This window comes from Macaca thibetana, chromosome 16, assembly GCF_024542745.1.
Source record: "Macaca thibetana thibetana isolate TM-01 chromosome 16, ASM2454274v1, whole genome shotgun sequence".
NCBI classification, from domain to species: Eukaryota; Metazoa; Chordata; class Mammalia; order Primates; family Cercopithecidae; genus Macaca; species Macaca thibetana.
The window spans coordinates 55,324,657-55,350,301 of NC_065593.1; the positions used below are offsets into that span (position 1 = coordinate 55,324,657).

The following is a 25,645-nucleotide window of genomic DNA, read 5'->3' on the forward strand; positions in this document are numbered from 1 at the left end:
AGTGTTTTGCAGAGGACAAGGGCAGTGACCTGGGAAATAGGACACCTGCGTTCTCGTCGTCCTGGGACCCATCCTTCCACTCGAGCACCTGCCTAGGACCTACCTTAGTTTCCCCATCTGTCACATGTCCTGCTGCCTCTCCCACCCACTCCCACCTCCACCTGCCTTTCAGAGGCCTGTGAACATGTTCAGTCAAACCCCGTGGGGGTCAGTGGGCTGGGCTCAGGGAGGCACCTGGAGACTGCGGGGGAGGAAGGCCCCAGGCCAGGTGTTAACACTTGTAACAGGCAGGAATTACAGCTCACTGGGGCTGGGCTGGCTGGGGCTGGTGAGGAGCTGAGCTAGCTGGAGGCTGTTGATCCCACAGACAGACAGACAGACAGATGGGCAGATACCAGATCGGATGGCCAGGCTTTAACCGGGTGGTCTCCCTTCCAGGGCAGACCTTTCCCTGGGGGGATATGGCGGGGAAATTAGTCCAGGTCTCTTGGAAGTGAGTTAACAGCCCCCCTGCTCACCCCGCCCCCATCATGGGTGGGGCTTCGGAGTCCAGAGGGAGCAAAATTGGTGGCTGATCCGTTGGTATTCTTCTGATAGGATCACATTTGGCTTAAAAAGAAAAAAACAGGTCAAACGTTGTAATAATACCAAGAGCCTGAGCTGAGTTATGTCCTTAGAAGAACCTGCTTTAATATGTGTGGGGACGGCATGGGGGAAGGGGACGCTCTCAGGGAAAGTTCTAGACTCTCAGAGCATTTTATCCACAGCTCCGGGGCCAGGAGGTGAGTGATGGGTGGAGTCTGAGTATCACCCCCACCTCCACCCCAGGGAATCTGAGGGCTTGGGTCTATGATGTCTGCCCTGCAATTAATCCTGGCCTGGTGGGAAGACCTTTGGCGAGGAGGTCAAAAGAGTCAGGAGCTGGACTTTGGTGCCAAGTTCTTTAGGAGGTACTTGCTGCAGCTTCACCAGTGGCAAACCCAGCCAAGCCCTACCATCTGGGTACATGCTCAGTCACTGACAAAGGTGGAGAAACTGAGGCAGAGAGGGCTCTGATTAGCAATCTCCAAAGAATGGACTCAGCCCAGCAAGCATCTCTCATCCTATTCACTACAGAACTTAATGCTAATAAACATGAATGGTACTTGGGCAGATGTAGAATTGGAGGAAGTCTCTCCTCAGTCTGGGCAGGAGACAAGAAACCAGGGGATGGCACAGGAAAGGTGACTTATCTCACAGGAGGATGCAGCTAACAGACCCTTCAAGGGAAAAAGAAGTGGGAAAAAGGAAATTTTTTTGGTCTCAGAATGTGATGAGCCAGGAGTTGAGCAGAACCTTTGCCACCCACCCTGATGTGAGCACAGAAACCTTCTCCAGCTGCCAAGGAGGGCAAGACATCCTCCACCCCTCATTCCTAACGCAGGGAGGAGGCAAGCCTAGCCCCACCCGCACCCCTGCAAAGAGCCATCCTGAGGTTACATCTGTACATCCATGTTATCCTGTATGCTGGAAAATGGTGAGAGTGGGGTGTTGGAGAGACCTAGGTCTGAATTCCAAGTTCAATACCAATGGACCCTTGGCCTAGGATGAGTCCCTTCCCTTCTCTGGGCTTCATTCAAGTCCCTGCCTCCTTCTGGGCTTCATTTTCGTCAACCATATGGAGGGGTCCCTTCTGCCTCTCAGAGTCACAGGGCTATGACAGGTTCTGGCTTCATTGCTGTGAAGCATGACACTCCATGGCACACATTCCGGGCCTGTATTAGACAGTCCACCCCTTTCTTTCTGTGACTCCATCTGACCTAAATCCCAAAGAGCTGGCTGCCCCACTCCCGCCAAGCCAACCTGCTTGCACTTCCAAACCTCGCCCCAAACCCTCCCACTCTTCTGGAGCCAGGCCGTCTGCATTCACATCTGGCTTTTTCATGTACTACCTGGGTAACCTAGGGCAAGTTAACCTCTACAAGCCTCAGTTTCCTCATCTGTAAAATGAGTGTAATGATTGCCTCTATTTCATAGGGTTTCAAAAATGATTCAGTGAATACTTCTTAGAATGATACCTTGCGTACAGGAAATATATCGATGTTAGCTGTTTTCACCTCCTATCTGCAAGCTATTGGCTCACTGAAGCCCTGGAGCCAAACTTGCCTTTTCCAAGAAGCCCTCCCAGATTTGCCACACCTGGCTCTGTTTTCTCCTTTTCTTCTTTTTGCCTGTTTGCCCCACAGTGCTGTAGCTTTATTCTTAAGTTGAGGGCGCTGGGCTAGGCTAACCTCACTGCAGCTCTTTGCCTGCCCAGGAAGGGGCGGGCAGGGTAGAGAAGGTTACTGGAGTGTCCCCTCATCCTTCCCTGACCCCCAGAGTCTGCCAGACTCTTGCTAGGACCTAGAGCCAGGGGGCTGGGCACAGGAGGGGTGGGGGAGGCAGGCTTCCCAGGGGGAGTGGCACCAGGGCCGCCTGGAGCAGCCTGAGCAGAAGTTCCTTCTCTAGGAGCTGAGAGATGATTCAGAAGGTGATTTATAGTCGGAAGGCAGAAAGCTTGGCTCCTGGCAGAAGCTGCTGCTTAATTACATTCTTGGGGCGGGGGTAAGGGGGTGGAGGTATGTGGGCGGGGGGCAGCAGGGGCCAGACTTCTACCTCCTCCCCGTCCAGGCCCTGTCCCTTTGGCTGTCCCAGCTCCAAGCAGGGTCCTTCTTTATCCTGCTGCCAGAGAGGGAATTCCCTGCTCTCAATGAGAGGCTACGCCAGGAGTGCAGGAATAGCTTCTGGGAGTGGAGAAGGTGGGAAGAGAGGGAGGAGGCCGGATCCCATCTCCCAGGACTTCTGCAAGGGAGACTGGACGGTGACGTGCTGGAAAACGGGCCTTCTGGGAAGGAGCACTCGGTCTCCTGCCTGCTTCTGGGCAGGGAAATAGCTAAGGCACCTGGGCAGAGTTGAGTTTATTGAGTTTCTTTTTGTTTGAGACAGAGTCTTGCTCTGTTGCCCAGGCTGGAGTGCAGTGGCACAACCTTGGCTCACTGCAACCTCTGCCTCCCGAGTTCAAGCGATTCTCCTGCCTCAGCCTCCCAAGTAGCTGGGAATACAGGTGTGCGCCACGATGCCTGGCTAATTTTTGTATTTTTTAGCAGAGATGGGGTTTCACCATGTTGGCCAGGCTGGTCTCGAACTCCTGACCTCAGGTAATCCACCTGCCTCGGCTTCCCAAACTGCTGGGATTACAGGCGTGAGCCACCGCACCCAACCAGAGTTTCTAGAATCTTTTGAGTGGCAACTCCACACTCTCCTTCGGGCACCCTGTCCTGCTGCTGCCTGGGAGGGCCTGCCTGCCCGTTTGCTCCTTTTCTGTCGCTCGGGTCTCAGTGGGCCACGGCGGCTGGAGAGAAGGTCCTGCGCTCAGAGGCTGAAACCCGGTTCTTCAGCGTTAGGCAGCCTATCTCTCGTGAGCACAGCGGCTACCCCAGGTGCACAACAGTTCTGCCAGCAGGCACAGCCCCATACCCTCATGTCAAACTAATATCTCAGAGAGTCACACCAATGCCACTGGGTGCAGCTACAATCACTTCCACGCCATTGATAGGAGCCCCCATTCTGTTTCCATACCTGCTAAGTTGACATCAGCATTTGCCACATTAATACTGACCCATGCAGCAACCCGCCTGATGACACCTGAGGCCGCTTCGTTCCCTGCATGGCAGCGGTGAATCCCAAATCCCTCACTGCTAGTTCTTCAGGCTGGAAAGGTGTAGGGCGAGCAGGGGTCGGCTTTCCGAAGCCAGTGGTGTCGATTTATCTGTTTGCAGCCTGGCTTGTACAGCCGGGAGGAGTTGGCAGGGGTCAGGATGGGGACACTAGACAGCTCTCTGGTTCCCCCCGAGGCGGGCCTTCTCAAAATGGCCTCATTATGTGTGTGGAGTGAATTCCAGAAATGTCAGGCACACCCATACATCTAGGGAATGAAGGAGACGCCGGAGCGGGCTCTGGGGTGAGAGGGGCCAGTGTGAGGAGGTGGTCGGCTTCCGGGCAGGGAGTTAGGGCACCTGAGACCTGGCTCTGCCACCATCTTGATATTAGGCAACTCCCTTAACTGTTCTGAGTCTCAGTAAATAGGAGAGTTGGGTAAGCTGCCGGCCAAGGACTTCCAGCTCCGAGATTGCAGTCCTGCAGGCTGTGTTCCACGTTCAGGTGGCCCAGCTATTCCATCTGTGCCTGGTGGAGAGGGTGGTCACTGAAAGCTGATCTCAGGGAAGGGTCGGGCGTGCAGAGCCCTGAACTCTACACACAAAGAGCTGTGATACCGTCGATGAGTCTCCTCCCTCCTTCAGTTTTCTCATCTGCAAATTGGATGATGATCATAACACAACCACCTGCCCTGCCTGCTTGCAGGGCCGTGAAGAACTTCAGGTGGAATACTCTTTGGGAAAGCACTTTGGGAAGTGTCAGGTTCTTTCCAGAGAAGTTAACTATCATTGTGAGTCCTAGAAAAGAGGAATAAGAAGGCTGGGTGTGGTGGCTGTAATCCCAGCACTTTGGGAGGCTGAGGGGGGGTGGATCACCTGAGGTCAGGAGTTTGAGACTAGCCTGGCCAACATGGTGAAACCCCGTCTCTACTAAAAATACAAAAGATTAGCTGGGCATGGTGGCGGGCGCCTGTAATCCCAGCTACTCGGGAGGCTGAGGCAGGAGAATCACTTGAACCTGGGAGGCGGAGGTTGCAGTGAGCCGAGATTGCACCACTGCACTCCAGCCTGGGCAACAAGACCGAGATTCTGTCTCAAAAAAAAAAAAAAAAAAGAAAGAAAGAAAGAAAAGAGGAATAAGAGCTACACCCTGCTCAGACAGTGCTAAGAATGAACGCTGAGCCTCTGAGCTTGAGGAGTTGATATTTCTAGCAGAGGAAGAAGCCGGGCTGGACAGCGGAGTCCTCAGCTCCTTCCTGTAGGGGTCCTGATGCTCAATGGACAGCCCCCGGGAGAGGGCACAGAGGCCTCAGGTCTGAGGCCAACTGGTCACGGGGCATGCCCAGGTTCACAGCTCAGGGCATGGGGCTTGGTTATCCTCCTGGCCTAATGCAAAAACCACCGGCCAGACCCAGAGTGAGATTTCCAACCAGGGACACATGGGAAGATGTAGGTGGAGGTGAGGGGGGCAAGGGCAAAGGGCCGCCAGCTGGAAGGGGCTCTGCTGAGGCCTGTAGTCATCAGGGAATCCTAATGGCCTGGGTAAGGCCTAGCAAACTAGGAGATGGGCACAAGCCTTTCCCTCCAGCTCGGCTGGAAAAACTGGGAGGACTGAGTGTGTGAACATGTGTGTTGGGGAGGGGGATGGGAGCAAAAGGACCAAGCACCCAGGTCTGTCTGGAAGACCTTTCTGGAAAACCTGCCCCTGGGCACAGAGTCCCACTTATCTGCCAGAGCCAGCTGGGCCAGCAAGGAAAACCAATCTCATTAGTAATGCAAATAGGGGCTTGTGCCGTGAGTGAGCAGGCATCCCGCCTCCTCTCCAGCTCCCACCAATCATCTTCACAAGGCGGATTGCTGAGGGTGCCACTCCCCTGCTCTAAAACCTCCCATGGCTCCCCTCTTCCTATCTGGCACTGAGGCTCCCTATGATTTTGCTTCTGTCCACCTGCGCAGTTGTACCTTTCACAAACCTCCCCCCAACATCCCTCTTCAACTGGAGTACTCACGTTTTTGCTTGTTCATTGAAATACTTCCACCTCTTCTCTCTGACTTTAAAAGGCAGCCCAACCCGGGGCCTGTTAAGCAGGGGTCAGTCTGCTCTGCGCTGCTCAGCTTGGACCCCACTTGGCTTAGGTCATGTAGCCCTGAACTATGAAGGGTCCTTAGAGGGTCTCCCAAGATGGACGGGCCCCTCGACCAGAGCAGGCTGCTGCCCCAGAAGCGGAGATGAGCCTTTTCTCCCAGTGTCAATTCCCCTGGGTTTCTTTTCATTTTCATTCTTTCAAATCCCAGTTCCATTTGCAAACGTTTCCTATTTGTGTACTATTTCCCCCTCCACGCTCACCAGCTCACATGATGCTTAAGTGTCTAAGTCGTTAATTTTAAGATTGCAATTGGCGGAAGTTGTTTCTCTATCCAGGAAGAGGTTAATATGTTTGTTGACTGTGTGCTACGTGCTGGTCCCCATACAGACGCCATGATCTATCTGAGTCTAATTCTTGCCAGTTTATCGATAGGGAGTCCCATAGTGCAGCCTGGGTATGGCGTGGGAAGCCGAGCCCACATCCTGGTGGACCTAAAGCCCTTTTTCCTTCTACCACCATTCAAGCTCGGTTGTGGACTTGTTACTGGCATAAAAATGTGCTTGTTCATATTCTACTTTGTTCCCCAAAGGATGGTTTTGAGGCAGGTTTACACTTGACCTTCCACTCAAAGGCTGATACTTTGGGCTTATAGATACTATTTGTGAACGTCTGGGAAGTCTCTTATTTGGGGATGTGCCCTCCTCACTGGCCACCTTTCCACAAGTCATCAGACTGTCCGTAAGCTGGGACTGCACAGTTGCTGACAGCAGTGGCCATGTGAGCATTTTGTTGCCCCTGGGATGGGTAAGGGGCGACCTTGATCAAATCACTGCCTCCTGGGCCTCAGTTTCCTCATCTGTGAAACCGAAAGGATAGCGTAAATGACTTCTCAGATTCCTTCCAGCACTAAGCTCTTTCCTTCTACTTAGTCCTTTTTGCTGCTTTGCATCTGGTCTCCATCATATAAGTGCCAGAAAGCAGTCGGGCAGAATCTTCTTTCTTGCCCTAGTCCAATTCTTGTGTTGGTATCTCTGACATAGCCAATTGTTCATTTCACTTTTACAATTCGACCTTCAGCTTTATTTCTCCCCGAGGAGCCAGCATGCTTTGTCCTTTCCGATAAAGCACGCTTCCCTTTATGTCCTGGCTGTGAGAAAACTTAGAGGTCCACCTGAAGCCCCATCCTTGCACCCGGGTGGACCTTGACCCTGATCCTGCTCTTCCGTTTTCATTTTGTTATTGAATCTGATGTGTTTTCCGTCATCAGCCTCTTGAGGGCAGGCATGTTGGAGTCTTTGTACCTGGCCTGGGCATAGTGGATCCTCAATAAAGACTTGTCTTTAGGATACACATTTGCTGTCAACCTCTTCAAATCCTTTCTGGAAGGAAGCAAGGCACATGCGAATTAAAAAGCAAAATAAACATTGCTCTGGGAGGGAGTTGGTCCTGACTGGATAGTTTTGAGTTGTGAGAATTCCAGTCCACTTCTGTTTCTTTTTTTTTCTATTTATTTATTTATTTAGAGACAGAGTTTCGCTCTTGTTGCCCAGGCTGGAGTGCAGTAGTGTGACCTCGGCTCACTGCAAACTCCGCCTCCCGGGTTCAAGCAATTCTCCTGCCTCAGCCTCCCAAGTACCTGGGATTACAGGCACGCGCCACCACTCCCAGCTAATTTTGTATTTTCAGTAGAGATAGGGTTTCACCATGTTGGTCAGGCTGGTATCAAACTCCTGACCTCAAGTGATCCACCTGCCTCGGCCTCCCAAAGTGCTGGGATGACAGGCGTAAGCCACCATGCCCGGCCTTCTTGCTGTTTCTTTACTGTCAGCTTTTCCCCAAGTCTACAAAAAGCTTGTCTTCAGAGAAGTCGCCTCTTTTCTTTCCTTCATGATCTTCTCCATTCTAAAGCTGAGGTTGGTTCCTAATCTTCCTCTAGGGACTGTCTCTTGTTCCTGGCCAATGACTGTGTCCACCCCTTCTCCTGGCTCCCTTCACGTCTGGTTCCTCCCACCCTCCCTTGCCTTGAAAGCCCACAGTGCTATTGCCACCTTTCCACAGGTGATGGAGCGCCCAGGTGGCACTGCCCTCTCTCCAACGGAGCTGCTCCCGTCCCCAGCAGCCTTCGTGAGGGCCAAGCCCCACTCTGCAGATGGAACCCCAAGGAGAAGCAGAGGGGAGTGACTGGCCAGGGATCTCCCCATTCATCCAGCGAGGTGTCCTCACAACTCAGACTGGCTCTCCCCTCCCCTCCGCTTCTGCCCTTGGGCAGCACATCTGCACGTCACCCCACCCAGCCCCTGACTTCAGGGGAGAGAATGTCTAGCCTCAGGCTGGGTGGTCCTCCATCTTAACTGCAGCTTCTCTAGGGGATTCCGGAGCCTTTCTCTGCTACCAGTAAGGATGGAGTCTGTGACCTCTGCACTGTCCTGGAAGCTAAAGCAGCCTCAGGAAAGCAGCCTCTTCATCCCCAAGTTACCTGTGAGAAAACTGAGGCTCAGCTGGGCTCGGTAGCTCATGCCTGTAATCCCAGCACTTTGGGAAGTCAAGGCAGGCGGATCACCTGAGGTCAGGAGTTCGAGACCAGCCTGGCCAACATGGAGAAACACCATCTCTACTAAAAATACAAAATTAGCTGGACGTGGTGCTTGTGCCTGTAATCCCAGCTACTGCAGAGGCTGAGACAGGAGAATCGCTTCAACTGAGAGGCGGAAGTTGCGGTGAGCTGAGATCTGGCCATTGCACTCCAGCCTGGGCAATAAAAGTGAAACTCCATCTCAAAAAACAAAAAAGAAAAAAAGAAAACTGAGACTCACGGGACCCAACCGGGAGCTGTAAGGAGCTCAGAAGCAAGTGGGCAGGCTCCAGTGGTAGCTAGTAATTCCTCGCTTATGATGTCCCAGGTATCACATACATTGAGGAAACAAAGCACACACATTAGCTCATCCTCCCGACAACCCCAGGAGGCAGAGACTCTAGTTATCCCCATTCTACAGATGAGAAACTGAGGCCCTGAGGCACCATTCCGTTGCCCAAGGCTCCATGAGTGGTAAACCCCAGAGCACTAAACAAGAGACAAACTGCCTAAAGCCAGGCCCTTCAGTGACACCACACCACAACCAGGAAGTTCCTCCTTAGATCTGGCTTCAGTCTTTCCTTAATCCAGACCCAGGTTTTCTTCCTGGGGATGTGAATATCACTGTCAAGTTTCAGTTTGGTTTGGTTTGAGACAGGATCTTGCTCTGTTGCCCAGGCTGGAGTACAGTGGTACAATCACAGCCCACTGTAGCCTCAACCTCCTGGGGTCAAGCGATCCTCCTGCCTTAGCCTGCCAAATTGCTAAGACTACAGGCAAGCACTGTATGTGGCTAATTTTTTTAATTTTAATTTTTATTTATTTTTGAGACAGTTTTCACTCTTATCACCCAGTATGGAGTGCAATGGCAAGATCTTGGCTCACTGCAACCTCCACCTCCCGGGTTCAAACAATTCTCCTGCCTCAGCCTCCCAAGTATCTGGGATTATAGGCGCCTGCCACCACGCCTGGCTAATTTTTGTATTTTTAATAGAGATGGAGTTTCACCATGTTGGCCAGGCTGGTCCTGAACTCCTGACCTCAGGTGACCCGCCCACCTCAACCTCCCAAAGTACTGGGATTACAGGCGTGAGCCACGGTGCCCGGCTTTTTTTTTTTTTTTTTTTTTTTTTTTTTTTTGTAGAGATGGCATCTCCTTACATTACTTTTGCTTGAACTCCTGGGCTCAAACAATCCTCCTGCCTCAACCACCCAAAGTGCTGGGATTCCAGGGTTATGGTTCCAGTTTTCACTTGAGGACCAGGGTTTGTCTCATCTCTGAATTTTCCTGCCTGGAGTTGGTTCCTTCCGGTGGGTTTGTGGTCTCGCAGTGAGTGTTACAGCTCTTAAGGACCCCAAGGGTGAGCAACAGCAAGAGTTATTGTGAAGAGCAGAAGAACAAAACTTCCACAGCATGGAAGGAGACACAAGCAGGTTGCTGCTGCTGGGGGGTGGGGTGGGGTGCAGCTTTTATTCCCTTTTTGTCCCCCCACCCCGTCCTGCTGATTGGTCCATTTTACAGAGTGCTGATTGGTCCATTTTACAAAGTGCTGATTGGTCCATTTTACAAACCTCTAGCTAGCTACAGAGCACTGATTCGTGCGTTCTTACAGAGCACTGATTGGTGCATTTTGCAAACCTCTTGTAAGAAAAGTTCTCTTAAGTCCCCAGTTGACCCAGGAAGTCCAGCTGGCTTCAACTCTCATTCCTTCCCTAGAACAATTTCTCCCAGGCAACCCATCCTCTACTCACCTTTACTTGTTCTCCCTCTTCTGATCTCTCACCTGCTTTTCTACAACTTCCTGCAAGTCCTATAGCCACATAATTGCCTTTAAATCAGGGAAAGAGGAGGCCTGCCCCCAGTTCTCTGATTTAGAGGCTTCCCTCTGGTGTCTTACAGCGTCTCCCTTCCCCATAGGGCAGGGAGTCTGGAATCCAGCATGCCTGCCCTCAAGAGGCTTATGACGGAAAACACATCAAATTAAATAACAAAATAAAAACAGGCTAGTTGCGGTGGGTTGCGCCTGTAATCCCAGCACTTTGGGAGGCCGAGGCAGGCAGATTACTTGAGGTCAGGAGTTCGAGACCAGCCTGGCCAACATGGTGAAACCCCGTCTCTACTAAAAAAACAAAAATTAGCTGGGCATAGTGATGCATGCCTGTAATCCCAGCTACTCAGGAGGCTGAGGCAGAAGAATTGCTTGAACTCAGGAGGTGGAAGTTGCAGTGAGCCGAGATCACACCACTGCACTCCAGCCTGGGCAACAGAGTGAGACTCCATCTCAAAAAATAAAAATAAATAACAAAAACAGAAGAGCAGGATCAAGGTCAAGGAGAAGACAAATATGGAAGTCAAGGTCAATGCGGGTGCAAGGATGGAGCTTTAAGAATGGAGCTTCCCCTGCGTTTCCTCACAGCCAGGACATAAGGGAAAACACGCTTTACCTGAAAGGAGAAGGCATGCTGGGTCCTCAGGGAGAAATGCCCACCTACAGCCCATGCCCACCCTCTTCAGCTGCATCATGAGAATTTAGGCTCCTGGGGTTTCTGGCCCAGACAGCTGTGAGCCTGCTTCCGGGCCCTGCAGGCCTCTGCCTGGGGCTCATCTTGCCAGGGCAGGCCACACTGCTGGTGGCGAAGGGCTGGTCCAGGGAGATTCATTTGCAAGGACTGTGGCTGGAGTTTGAGGGTGTGGCTGGGGCATCCAGTGTGGGATGCAGAAGGGATGGGCAGGCTGCAGGCTCAGGGCTGGATCTCCCAGGTCACCACTGTCTAGTGTGAACTTTATGGGACAATCTAGTCCTCTAGGTAGCAAATACGGTTTTTGCCAAGATAGGAGGATAAAATGATTGTTTAACTTTTTTTTTTTTTTTTTTTTTTTAAAGACATGGTCTTGCACTGTTGCCCAGGCTGGATTGCAGTGACCTGATCTCAGCTCACTATAACCTTGCCTCCCAGGTTCAAGCAATTCTCCTGCCTCAGCCTCCTGAGTAGCTGGAATCACAGGCGTGTGCCGCCACACCTGGCTAATTTTTGTATTTTTAGTAGAGACAAGGTTTTGCCATGTTGGCAAGGCTGGTCTCAAACTCCTGAGCTCAGATGATCCGCCTGCCTGGGCCTCCCAAAGTGCTGGGATTACAGGTGTGAGCCGCTGCGCCTGGCCGAATGATTAACTTTTTAATGAAAGTATAGGAAAAGATGAAAACTGTCTTTTCTCTGCTTTCACCCTGCAATAATCAGTACAGAAGACTTCTGTGACCAAATGCGTGCACACACCAAGCAAGCCGTCAATTCTGTGGCCGACGTCAGTCAGCGTCCTCCAATCTAATTCAATTCTGACGCTCTCCACCTGGACATAGTATCTAATCCCACAGGTTGAGGTCTTAGTCCCCAGGACAGCCCCCCACTTCCAGTGTCAATCCCACGCCCCAGGCTGCTTTACGTGTGGTCCTGACTGACTTGCTATAAATCAGAGTTCCCATGACTCCCTCCTTGGGTTCCATTAATTTGCTAGAGTGGCTCGCAGAACACAGGAACACACGTTTACTGGTTTATTATAAAGGATATTACTGGTTTACTGGTTTATTATAAAGGATACAGATGAAGAGGTGCATAGGGCGAGGTCTGGGAGAAGCTGCACTGAGCTTCCATGCCTTCCTCAGGCACGCCACCTTCCAGGAACCTCCACGTGTTCAACTATCCGGAAGTACTTGAACCCTGTCCTTTTGGGTTTGTATGGGGGCTTTATTCCATAGGTATCATTGATTAAACTATTGGCCACTAGTGATCAACTTAACCTTCAGCCCCTCTCCCCTTCCCGAAGGATGGGGTCGGGGTTGGGGTTGAAAGTCCAACCCTCTAATCTTGGCCGGGCGTGGTGGCTCACACCTGTAATCCCAGCACTTTGGGAGGCCGAGGCAGGTGGATCACCTGAGGTCAGGAGTTTGAGACCAGCCTGACCAACATGGTGAAACCCCATCTCTACTAAAAATACAAAAAAAATTAGCTGGGCGTGGTGGCAGGCGCCTGTAATCCCAGTTACTGGGGAGGCTGAGGCAGGAGAATCACTTGAACCCAGGAGGCGGAGGTTGCAGTGAGCTGAGATCACACCACTGCACTCCAGCCAGGGAGACAGAGTCAAACTCCGTTAAAAAAAAAAAAAAGAAAAGAAAAAAGTCCAACCCTTTAATCCTGCCTGGGTATTTTGGGGTAACCAGCCCCCATCCTGAAGCTCCCTAGGGGCTGCCAGCTCTCCGTCAGCTCATTAGCATACAAAAAGACATCACTTTGGAGATTCTAAGGATTTTAGGAGTTGTACGCTGGGAAACTAGGTCGAAGACCAAATATATATTTTACAATATCACAAACATGCGTACAGGCGAGCACACAACTTGTCAGTGTACAGCTTAATGAGCTGGATAGAATATCTTACGTTTAACAGTTTGTGAACCTGGCATGAAACTTTTTAATACTGGGCACATGGTGGAGGAGGCTTCATTGCGTGGTCTCACTCCAGGCAGGATCCGTGCTGCAGTGAGTCCCTAGGGCGTGGCGGGGAAATGGTTCCACCAGGGTCCAACCGGCACAGTATCGGGAAGAAGGCTTGCCTCCTCTAATGTGGCTGCATCGTCTCCATCCCTCCCTCGGCAGACCCACAGTGGCACTGCCCTCCCTCACAGCTGTGGTCACTTACCTCCAAGTCCCTTTTTGTTAAACTTGGACCATGTTTTAGCCTTTCTCAGCCCCAAAGGATCTTCTTTTCTGATCAGTTTAGTCAGTCTTATTTTAATTTAATTTAATTTAATTTAATTTGTTTCTCTTTTTTTTTTTTTTTTTTTTTTTTTTTTTTTTTGAGACGGAGTCTCGCTCTGTCGCCCAGGCTTGGAGTGCAATGGTGCGATCTCGGCTCACTGCAAGCTCCGCCTCCCGGGTTTACGCCATTCTCCTGCCTCAGCCTCCGAGTAGCTGGGACTACAGGCGCCCGCCACCACGCCCGGCTAGTTTTTCGTATTTTTAGTAGAGACGGGGTTTCACCATGTTAGCCAGGATGGTCTCGATCTCCTGACCTCGTGATCCACCCGCCTCGGCCTCCCAAAGTGCTGGGATTACAGGCTTGAGCCACCGCGCCCGGCCTAATTTGTTTTTCAAGATGGAGTCTCGCTCTGTTGCCCAGGCTGGAGTGCAATGGCGCAATCATGGCTCACTGCAGCCTCCACATCCCAGGTTCAAGCAATTCTCCTGCCTCAGCCTCCCAAGTAGCTGGAATTACAGGCACCCGCCACCATGCCCGACTAATTTTTGTATTTTTAGTAGAGACGGGCTTTCACCATGTTGGCCAGGCTGGTCTCCAGCTCCTGACCTTAGGTGATATGCCTACCTCAACCTCCCAAAGTGCTGAGATTACAGGCGTGAGCCACCGCGCCCGGCCACTTTGGTCATTTTTAAACAGTCTAATTAGGAGTGCAGCAGCAGCAGATATGACTGTATCGTTGTACACTCCTCAGCCTGGCCCCTGCCGCCCTGCACCCGCTCCTCTCCCAGCCCCAACATGGGTAAGCACGTGGGCCTGCGTACAGCAGTCCTGGACTCTAGATGGTTCTGCCTTTTTATCTGGATGGACTTAACCTCTCCGAGCCTGGGTTTTCTCTCTGTAAAATGGGGATAATGAGGGCTAGTGTGAGGATGAAAGGATATAACACATGTGAGACTAGCACAGGGTCAGGTGTGTACTCAGTGAGTTAGCCACACGTTTTGCTGACATTAATTTTGTGTTACAGTCTGTGTTGTTCTTGTGTGCATCTCACTTCTCCGTGCCTCTGCGCTACCCCCTGCCTTCTCTTGGGATGACTACAAACCCCTGTTCAGTCTTGAAATCATAGTTCAGGCATCACTTCCTCTGTGCAGCCTTCCCTCAGCACCACGGCCCCAGCAAAGCCCCTTCTGAGCACATCTATTTCATGGACTAGACTGTAAGTCACCTGTGGGCAGGACCAGGTCTCCATCATCTTTCAACCCACACCACCAAACATAGCACAGGGCACACAGTGGATCCTCAAAGACAGGTTGTGGGATGAAAGGATACTGTTGAGAGTCACCTGCTGGTCCCAGACTCTTTTCTTCCTGCTCCAGCTGGATTCTCATTGCCTCTGTGATGCTCTGCCAGGAAGACCAGCTGATACTTGTTGTGTATTTTCCTGTATTCTCAGATACCTCTTCATGTGCATCTGTCTTGTCTTCCCAGTGCAAGAGTCAGCCCCTGAGGGCAGGGATTCTGCTCTGTAGGCCTCTGCATCACTAGCGAGCCTCACACATCATCCTGATTGTTGCAGGAGCACGGTTAGGAATTCTGTTATCAGACCAGACATGGTGGCTCACACTTGTAATCCCAGCACTTTGGGAGGCCAAGGTGGGCGGATCACCTGAGGTCAGGAGTTCGAGACCAGCCTGGCCAACACGGCAAAATCCCATCTCTACTAAAAATACAAAAATGAGCTGGGTGTGGTGGCATGTGCCTGTAATCCCAGCTACTCGGGAGACTAAGGCAGGAGAATCGCTTGAACCTGGAAGGCGGAGGTTGCAGTGAGCCAAGATTGTGCCACTGCACTCCAGCCTGGGTGACAGAGTGAGACTCCATCTCCAAAAAATAAATAAATAAATAGGAATTCTGTTAGCACTTGGCCCAGGAATCAGACTCCTTCCCAAGCAGGTTGTAGTCCAGGCTCAGCTGGTCCCCACCCTCTGGGAGGGCACTCCCCTCGCTCTGTGGTCTCCCAGGAAGTCCAGCTCTGGGCATCTCACCTTGGTGAGGGGAGGCAACATAGCACTCCAGAAAGAGGGTAGGCTCTGTGACAGAGCACCTGTGGTGTAAATCCCAGATGTCCACCTCATAGCTCTAGAACTTTGCTTTGGGTGGTTTTTTAAAAATCTGAGTCTCGGTCTCTTCCTCTGTATAACGGGGATAAAAAATATGATCTCAAGGTAGTTGTGAGGTTGAAATGAAATAATAGACAGAAACTGGTCAGGCGCAGTGGTTCATGCCTGTAATCACTACCTTTTGGGAGGCCAAGGCAGACAGATAATTTGAGGTCAGGAGTTCGAGACCAGCCTGGCCAACATGGTGAAACGCTGTCTCTACTAAAAATACAAAAATTAGCCAGGCATGGTGGCGGGCACCTGTAATCCCAGCTACTCAGGAGGCTGAGGTGGGAGAATTGCTTGAACCTGGGAGGCGGAGGTTGCAGTGAGCCAAGATCACACCACTGCACTCCAGCCTGGGCAGCAGAGTGAGACTCCATCTCAAAAAAAAAAAAAAAAAAGTAGAAATAATAAAGTAGAAATAATAGAAACTGAGATGAAGGTGAGCAATTAAGGATGTTCTACAGGTCATTTAATGTAGCAGAGTTATAAAAATATTCTATCCCAGGCCAGGCTTCTTTAGGGCAGAAAGATCTGAATTCCTTCCAAAACAGAAAAGGCTGGCTTCAGGGAATCCCACACACTTTACGCTGGTTTGTCCCAACCAGTAAGCCTATCTGAAGAAAGAAGCAGGTGAGGAGGCATGTGGCAGAAGTCAGTGACTCGGTGGACAAAAGGCAACACAGACTCTGGCATGACCTTGTGTTCTGGTATCCTGTTTGGCCAGAATACTCACAAAGGCCTCCAGTTCTCAGGAAGGGGAAGGGTGAATTAAATGTGGTTAGTTATCAGGGATTTTTTTTTTTTTTGGAGTCTCACTCTGTTGCCAGGCTGGAGTGCAGTGGTGTGATCTTGACTCACTGCAACCTCCGCCTCCCGGGTTCAAGCTATTCTCCTGTCTCAGCCTCCTGAGTAGCTGGGACTGTAGGCGCGCACCACCATGCCTGGCTAATTTTTTGTATTTTTAGTAGAGACGGGGTTTCACCATGTTAGCCAGGATGGTGTCGATCTCCTGACCTTGTGATCCACCCGCCTCGGCCTCCCAAAGTGCTGGGATTACAGGCGTGAGCCACTGCGCCCGGCCTGTCAGGGGTTTTTATGGGGGTTCCAAGAAGTGGTCTGTGTAGGTTTAGTATCACCCTAGTTAATGGTTGAGGCACTGACTGTGTAAGCCCTGCTAAGCACAGTGAGTAAGTGTGGCTGGAAGTGCTGGAGGCCTGGGTGGGATGCAGGCTGATCCAGGGTTGGCAGTCACTATGTGCATCCAACCTTTAGGTGAGAGAGGGCTGCTAAACTCTGAGAAGGAATTCATGGTGAAGAACGGCTGATGTGCCAATGGTACGGCTGGCACAAGCCTAAGCAGATACCAGCCGTTCTCCTGCAAGCTGATAAAAAATATTTTTATTACATAATACTTGACATATACAAGAGAGCAATCATATGTATTAGATATGATAACAGAATGAAAATCTGAGCCTCACCATATCCCTGAAGGACCAGACCGTGACTAGGCCATTGTGTCTATCTGTAGGTCCTCCTCAGCCCATTCCCCGTCTCCCTCCAGATGTGACCACATCCTGAATTTTACATATTTATTCCATTACTTAAAAATACTGGTTTTTGGCTGGGCATGGTGGCTCATGCCTGTGATCCCAGCACTTTGGGAGGCCGAGGCGGGAGGATCACCTGAGGTCAGGAGTTTGAGACCAGCCTGGCCAACATGGTGAAACCCTGTCTCTACTAAAAATACAAAAATGAGCTGGGCGTGGTGGCACACGGCTGTGGTCCCAGCTACTTGGGAGGCTGAGTCAGGAGAATCGCTTGAATCCAGGAGGCAGAGGTTGCCGAGAGCCAGGATCACTCCACTGCACTCCAGCCTGGGCGACAGAGCAAGACCCCGTCTCAAAAAAACAACAACAAAAAAACAAGCAAAAAAACTGATTTTCCCAGGTAATAATGCCTAAATGAAATGTTTTATTTTGCATATTTTTAGCATTATAAAAATGGTGTTATACTGTATGTGGTCCTCTATGTTGAGCTCTTCTCTGTCTGCATTGTGTTTCTAAGTTTCAGACTGTTCCTGGATCTTGCTGTAGTTCTCACATGCTCACAGCGGCATAATAGTCCATCATTAGAATATGCAGTTTATCTATTTTGTCTCCTGGCCATGGATGTGCGTCTCGCTGTGCACAGCAGGGAAAGGTGTTCATGGAGGTACCTGCCTAGGCGTGGAACTTTAGGTTGCAGGATGCGTGAATGTTCGGCTTCACAAGATGATGCCAAACTGTTTTCCAAAGAGCTTGTGCCCATCTGTGCTCTCATCTTTGCGATTGCTCTTCCCATAGCCCAAGGCCCTCCTTCCCACCTGGGGCAAGCCCACTCCTGAGGACTCCACTGCCTTGGGCCTTTACCATCTTTCTCTCAGGACCCTGTTCCCTACTGGAAAACTCTTTCCTTTCCCTCCTCCACCTGGCCCTGAACTTCCCAGGATTTTTCAAAACCCAGCCTGGAGCTGCCGTCTTCCTGGGTGTCCTCCCAGCCTCACTTCCACTCTCTCCCAGCTTTTTGGAACAGCTTTTCCAGACAGCTTTTGGGCCAGAGCAGGACATCAGATAGTATGTTTCTTATAACATCAGCCCCACATAATCCTGTTGAGAAAGGCTTCTGGAGTCAAATAAACTTAGCAATCGCCACAGGCAACTTGGAGCCTCTTGGTGTTTACCGTGCTCATTTGAATATTAGCAGCTCATTAGCATAGTCGCAGCACTGAGAGGCCCTGCCCGTGTGACCCGTTTTTATTTGTTTAACTTATTTTCCAAAAGTATTTAACCCCGGAGCCCTTTTCCCCCAACAAGTAACAACGATTACCCACTTGGAAGATGGGATCGAGAAGAGTCTTCTGCCTATTTCAGTCAGTTTGGTTTTGTGGTCTGACTTTCCTCGGTAACCGAGCTGAGAGTCCTCTGACTTCTGTTGTAATCATCCTGTGTGAACCCGTTCAGTCCAGACCATCCTTTCTGGAGGGGCTTGCGTTGAAGGAATGAACCAGTGCACTCAGGAATGAATGAATGAAGCAGTCAACCACTCAGTCAGCCATCCAGCTGAGCCCCTCTCCTATGCAGCAGTCAGGAACCAGGGACTGATCAGGCACCGCTCATCTTGCACCAGGGGACACCGGGCTGTCTGGCCGGTGAATCACTCTCCCGTCTTAGGCCCCCCTGTAGTTGCATTTTTTAGGATCTGTCACCTATCGAGGCTGGGAGCCCCTGCGGGGCAGGAACCAAGTTGCACTTGCCTCTCTGTGTGCCCCGAGTGGGACATACAGATGGGATCTCTCATCCGATTCCTTCTGAGAGGGGCAGGAGAACACTGTGGTTAAGTCTTCAGCCTCTGGAGCCAGACCAGATGTACCCCTAATTAGCTGGGTAATGTGGGCCAATCTCTGCCTCAGTTTCCCCACCGAGAGAGGGGTGATGATAACATACCTTCCTAAAGGAATTATTACGGAGTTAATATGCGGCAAGCACACAAACAGTGCCTGGCACAGAGGGTGTCATTGGTCTTTATTAACACTATGACAATGGCAACCACTATTTACTGTGCACCTACTACATGCCAGGGACTGTGATAAGAGCTTTAGCTACATCATTTCCATTATTCCTCCCCACAGCCTCTTTGAAGTGGGTGAATTTTCCTCATTAGGAAGTTGTTAGTCCTCCTAAGGAGATGTGGTAATGGGTGGTAGCAATAAGATGAGGATTCAGGTCAGCCAGATCACAAAGCCCTGGCCTGCAGGCGTGGAGGGTGCGACCTACCCCCTGCCACCTACCACCTGCGGAGGGGACAGCTCCTCTGTTTCTTTTTACTGATAATTACCCTGCCGACAACCTGATCAGTTCCTTTTTTTTAATCCTCTATTCATCTCAACAAAATGGAAATCCATGGGACTGCAGGGTTGGATTTAACATGTATGCGCACGTGTGTGTGTGTGTGTGTGCGCATGTGTGTGTGTGAGAGAGAGAGACAGAGACAGAGAGCAAGAGTGCACAAGTGAAGGAGAAGGAGTTATCTGAGAGGCCTGGGGGTTACCACCACCTTCATGATAGACCCAGGAAGACAAAGATCCCCGGGTGGGGCTGGCTTTGAGGCTGCACAGCCACAGAATTGCTTGTGAGTCAACAGTGCCGCAGAACAGCAGGGCACTCCTGGAACTGGGCTTGGTGTCGTCACCCACTGCCCCTTGCACAGGGCCCTGTGCACTGGGAAATGTTTGCAGGCTGGACACCCGCGGTTGCTTTTAACCAGGCAAGTGAGCTGGGTTAGAGGTAGCCACATGTTCCTGAGGGCTCATAGCTTCACATCTGAGAGGGTTAGACAGGGCATCAGGGACTGAGGGTCACTGGAGAAGAATTTGCTGTCATCCCTTTGCCCACGTGCCGGCAGGTCTTCTCAGACCTCAGAGGCCGGCTCTTCTGTTCTTCCCCACCTCGGACGGGAGCCCCAGAAGTCACAGAGTCAGCTGTCTGCTTTCCACACTGCTGGCCACACCAGGGAAGTGAGACATCGGGTGTTGGTAGAGGGGCCAAACGCGCTGGTGTGGGGTAGGAGTTTTCGGATGCACATTCCAGAGGGTGTTTATGGGGGAACAGACAAGGCTGGAGCTTCATTCCTGGCAGGGAACAGCTCCAGCCCCTGAGGGCAGGAAATGAGGGCCAAAATGGTGGCTCAGAGGGACACAGGTGAGGTAAGCAGGGAAGAATTCCCACCAGGTGTCTCAGAAATGTCCTGGGAATGGCCTGGCATGGTGGCTTACACCTGTAATCCCAGCACTTTGGGAGGCTGAGGCAGGCAGATCACCTAAGGTCAGGAGTTCAAGACCAGCCTGGCCAACATGGTGAAACCCTGTCTCTACTAAAAATACAAAAATTAGCCAGGCATGGTTGTGGGTGCTTATAATTCCAGCTACTCGGGAGGCTGAGGCACAAGAATCACTTGAACCTGGGAGGTGGAGGTTGCAGTCAGCTGAAATCACACCTCTGCACTCCAGCCTGGGCGACAGAGCAAGAATCTGTCAAAAAAAAAAAAAAAAAAAAAAAAAGGAAAGGAAAGAAAGAGAAAAGAAAAAAGTCCTGGGAAGCTGGTAGAAGGAGGTTGAGATCTTCCTGACCTGGGAAAAGGAGGGAATTCCCAGGCATCTACAGACCAATAGGACTGTTGAAAGTTTGGTGTGAGAATGGGTTAAGGTGCTGAATTTTAGACTTTTATCCTCTCCACGGTGGTACAGTGTGTTCTGCAAACAAAGGAGAGCCTGAGCCTTGAAGAGCCCTTCTCAGAGCTCGCTACATTCTTTGGCTCCTTAGCCCAGTGAGACGGCCTTAGTTCTGAGCCCTGTACAATATGCAGGCTGGGTCAGAAGACCCCCAAGGCTCCTTCCAGCTCTGACAGGTCCTGTCGGGGGGTCCAGCCTGCACATAGGGACTGGGCTTCTTTCAGCCCCACAGATGGTGACCCCTCTTCACCGCTGGTAAGATCGAAGCTCATCAGCAGGGCCTCAGGCCCTGGCCTCCTTCCTTCTTGGTCCCTTGGGTTTTAGAGTTTTATGTGACATCAATGTCCCAGAAATGCCCATCTTCTTCCTTTTCTCTCAGGGCACAGTTCCCTGAGGTCTTGTGGTTTATCCACCCCCACTCCTGTTCTATGTCCTCCTTCACTTGCTCTCCCCTGCGCCCCTCCCACCAGAGAGTTTATAAGCTGGCTGTCCCCTTGCTAACCTCCTGCTGTTCCCTACGAACATGGCCTGCCTGTTAGATTTCATCGCGTGACACTGCCTTGGTTATCTCCCCGTCGTGCCTAGTTCAGTGAAGAACACACAGCAGGTGCCGCATAAATGCACTCTGCTGGAATAAACTGGTTATCTCCAGAGGGTGGGGTCTGGACGGAGCGGCAAAGTAGCGATAGCATGGGATGCTGATGGCAGTCTGTCATTGGTAACGTGGAGCCGGCATCTCTACTCTGAGGGCTGTTGAGAGGATTTGTAGCGAAGCTGTGTGGGGAAATGCTTTGCAGACTGGAAGGTGCTGGGAATGTGTGTCATCTACCCTGGCCTCTCGCTCGGGAACTCTTGCCCACATTTGTCAACATCTGCTAGGCGTGTTGTCTTGGGAGAGGTCTCGTTAACCCTCTGCCACCTTGAATTCTCTGGTCCCAGAAATTCTGTGTCCTGTCTCACATACAAATGCCTCCAGCCCTCAGATCAGGGGTCTCCTCTCCTCCCACAATACCTTGGGCGTGGGTCCAGCCTTGTCTGGCCCAAGAAATGGACCGTCAGCGAGGAATATCCGCACCAACATTCAAAAGTAAAAAGAATGATAGGCGGGCGCCCAGCATTTGAATTTGCAGGGTTGTTAACCCCGACAGCAACCAGAGCAGCATAGCAGGACCTGAGTGCTTCCTTCCCTTCCTCCTTAGCCCTCTGTGAACATGCTCCCTACAAACCCTGTCCTGGTAAATGTCTCCCCTCATTTATTTTTATTTTTATTTTAGACAGGGTCTCGCTCTGTTGCCCAGGCTGGAGTAAAATGGCTCGATCTTGGCTCACTGCAGCCTCGACCTCCCGGGCTCAAGCAATCCTCCCAACTCAGCCTCTCAAGTAACTGGGACTACAGGTGGGCATCACCATGTCCAGCTAATTTTTTTTTTTTTTAAATTTTAGTAGAAACAAGGTCTTGCTCTCTTGGTCAGGCTGGTCTTGAACATCTGAGCTCAAGTGATCCTCCTGCCTCGGCCTCTCAAAATGCTGGATTTGCAGGTGTGAGCCACCTCCCTCAGCCCTCACTGCTTTATTTGCCATCTCAGTGCCACCATTTCCTGGCTGTGTGACTTTAGACAAGTCACTTAGCCTCTCTGAGCCCATGTCATCATCCGTCAAATTGGGTTCTTTGGCAAATTAAAGGATGTATTCTATGTAAAGTGCTTTACATGGCAACTGGCACATAGTCAGGGCTCAATAAATGTTAATTATTATTATTAATAATGGCCACTGGCCGGGCGCAGTGGCTCCCGCCTGTAATCTCAGCACTTTGGGAGGTAGAGGCGGGCAAATCACGTGGTCAGGAATTCGAGACTAGCCTGGCCAACATAGTGAAACTCTGTCTCTACTAAAAATACAAAAATTAGCCAGGTGTGGTGGCATGCACCTATAGTCCCAGCTACTCGGGAGGCTGAGGCAGGAGAATCGCTTGAACCCGGGAGGCAGAGGTTGCGGTGAGCCGAGACGGCACCATTGCACTCCAGCCTGGGTGACAGAGCAAGACTCTGTCTCAAAAAGTAATAATAATGGCCACTCTGAGTGCCCCAGTAAATAGGGTCCCTTACTACCTTACTTAGAGCAGAGTTGAGGAAATTAGTGGAGTTCTTCACTACCTGATTAGCCACTCTCTACCCAAATAAATGTACGCCACCTTATCTTATTCATCATGGGTACGCACCTATAAAAGCGTTCTTTATTTCAGTCACAGCCTGAGTGTCCCCATAAAGGTGCTCCATGATGTCATCACCCCCTCTGTGTGGAGGACAGCTCCTCCCACCCATGGTGATTTGGGCCTTCTCTTAGCCAGGGTGATTCCTGGGGGAACCTTAGCTGGAGCTAATGTGCATTGGCATTTTGCCTTTTGTGTTGAACACACATCCCATTTGTAGAGAATTAGAATTTTTTGACTTTAAATGTTCGCTGTTTCTGTGTGTGTGTGTGTAAGAGAGAGTTGTTTTGTTTTGTGAAGAGACAGGATCTCACTCTGTTGCCCAGGCTGGAGTGCAGTGGTGCAAGCATGTCTTACTACAGCCTCGAACTCCTCGGCTCAAGTGATCCTCCAGCCTCAGTCTCCCCAGTAGCTGGGACTACAAGTGTGCACCACCACGCCCAGCTAGTTTTTCTGTATTTTGTAGAGACAGGGTCTCGCTGTGTTGCCCAGGCTGGTCTCAAACTCCTGGCCTCAGGTGATCCCCCTGCCTCAAAATTCTGAAGTGCTGAGATTACAGGCGTGAGCCACCATGCCAGCCAGAGAGACATTTTATCTTTTCTACACAAAGTGTGTTTCCCCCAGAAGAAATGCCTTCCTACTTTTGTGATGAATGTGAATAGAATGCAGAAGACAGAAATTACAGAAATTCCCTGTGCCCCAGCACCTTACCAGGACATGCCTGGCCTGGTGGGGTGACAGGGTGTTGTGTACAGTGAGAGGAGGGAAGGGAGTAGGAGAGGAGGTGAGGCTCTGCAGAGCAGAGTGGGCCATTCCTGGTCAGAAAACAGTGAGGAGGCCAGGCACAGTGGCTCACGTCTGTAATCCCAGAACTTTGGGAGGCTGAGTCAGGCGGATCACTTGGGGTCAGGAGTTTGAGACCAGCCTGGCCAACATGTTGAAACCCTGTCTCCATTAAAAATACAGAAAAATTAGCCAGGCGTGGTGGTCCTCTGTAATCCCAGCTACTCAGGAGGAGAATCGCTTGAACCTGGAAGACGGAGGTTGCAGTGAGCTGAGATCGCACCACTGCGCTCCAGTCTGGGTGACAGGGCGAGACTCTGTCTCAGAAAAGAAAAAAAAACAAAGGAGTAAGGTAAGCGAAGTCCTGGGGTGGGGGGAAATGTAGCTGCAGGCAAGAACCAAGGAAGGTGTGGAGCCCCTAACCCAGTAGGGGAAAGGCTTGCTACCTTGAACCCCAAGAGTGTCAGCATCCTGTACCTTCGCAGAGAGAACTTCCACCTACTCACAAACAGATACACCCCACGGCACGGCTAAGAAAACTAAGAGGGGAAATCAGGAAGAGGGAAAAGAAAAGAGGAAAACCCCAGAGGAGACGAGGAGTCAGGCCTGGGCAGGGGTCTCCAGATGACACATGAGGCTGCAGGAGGAAAGGTTTCTTTTGAAACGCATCTTTTATCTTGTCCTTTTCCGACGTAGGTGAGCGTGTGTTTTGGAACGCACATAAAATGCGAGCCCAGTAGCTGGCGTCTGATTTCTGCCAAGGTGCACAGAAACGGAGGGGCATGCCCAAACACTTCTTCTTCATGGCTGCTGGATCAGGAAAGTTTTGCTTCTGTGGCCGTGAAGATGGAGATTTGCTGAGAGGCCAGGAGAGATGATGGGGGAGGGCTACTTCGGGAGAGGAAGTGGACAAGACCAGAGGTTGGAAAACAGGGGATGGGTTGATCCTAACAACTTGGAAAGGAGGGACTGGTACTGGGAGTAGGAGGTAGGGCCCAAGGGGAGGGCAGAGGACCCAGGAGCCTCAGCTGTGGACCCAGGGTGTGGCCATGGGCAGGTCCCCAGCTCTGTCTGCAGTGCTTCTCAACCTTGAGGGAGGGAGGGAGGCTACCACAGAGGGGAGGGGGCATCTAGACCGCTTAAATCCCTTTCTCTGCAGGGGGCCCAGGCAGCCTTGTTTCTAAGCTCAGCAGGGCCACTTACTATGCAGCCAGGGATGAGAACCAATGGCCCACCCTGCTGGGTGCTGGAATATGTAATGAAGTCCCGTGTGGGTCTGTAATGAACTCAGATTCGGCTCCTAACAGGTGCTGAGTGCATGTTTGCAAACCCAGGCGCCTGTTATAAGGAGAGGACGGAGCTAAAGCAAGGACCCTGCGGAGGAATGGGCGGCAGGGACTGATGACGTTGGGGGAAGGAGGTGCAGAGGAAAATGTTGAGGCTCGCTCTGGACTGCCTCGCCTGGGGATGGGGAACAGGGCTGCGAGGGAGGGGGAGCCAACGCTTTGAACTTGGGTGGGGCCTCCCTAAATAGAGCGGGGGAAGTCCAGGTGCTGGGCAGGGCTGTCTTCACCTGCCCGTCCTCAGCGCCGTGGGGGGACGCGGTGCAAAGAAGCCCTCCTGGGAATGTGGTGGAAATACCCACCTTGAAAGGCAGAGTGGGATCGTTGCCCTGAGCACCCGGGTGTGGTCGCAGCACCTCCTGTGAGGCCTCCCGACCTGCAGCTGGCTCCTGCGTGTGCACCTGCCACTGCTGGCTCCAGGGCCAGGGCCAGGCCCAGCTGGAGGTCCAAGCTGGAACCCTGGGCAGGGTCCAGTGCACTGTGGCCTCAAAGTGCTGAGCCATGGTTTAGTACTCCAGCTGGCAAGGCCCTGGGTTCAAACCCTGCTCTGAATTTGTCCTGTTGCTTCCCCATGGTGTCATTTGGTTTGTTCCTCTGTCCCTTGTGTTCCCTGATAACCAGAAGTTACCTCTCAAAGCTTGGTTAGATCAGATGAAACGTCTTTGGCCAAAGAACGTCACAGGGAAGGTTGGGGTCTTCCTGCTGCGTCATCTCACACCATTCTACTGTCACACTTCTGGCGGAGGTTTTTAATGATCCAGTTTCCTGGTCTCCTCCCCCAGAGGCTCTGATC

The 25,645-nt window shown here is 51.4% G+C and overlaps 1 protein-coding gene across 1 annotated transcript in view; it reads right to left on the minus strand.

The window, feature by feature from the left end:
- Nucleotides 1–23,945, minus strand: part of GOSR2 (golgi SNAP receptor complex member 2) — a 151,348-nt gene extending 127,403 nt beyond the window's left edge. The window contains exon 1 of the mRNA XM_050763751.1: nt 23,925–23,945. The gene's annotated coding sequence lies outside the window, so the exon portion shown is untranslated. The remainder of the gene's footprint in view (nt 1–23,924) is intronic.
- Between the last annotated feature and the right edge of the window lie 1,700 nt (nt 23,946–25,645).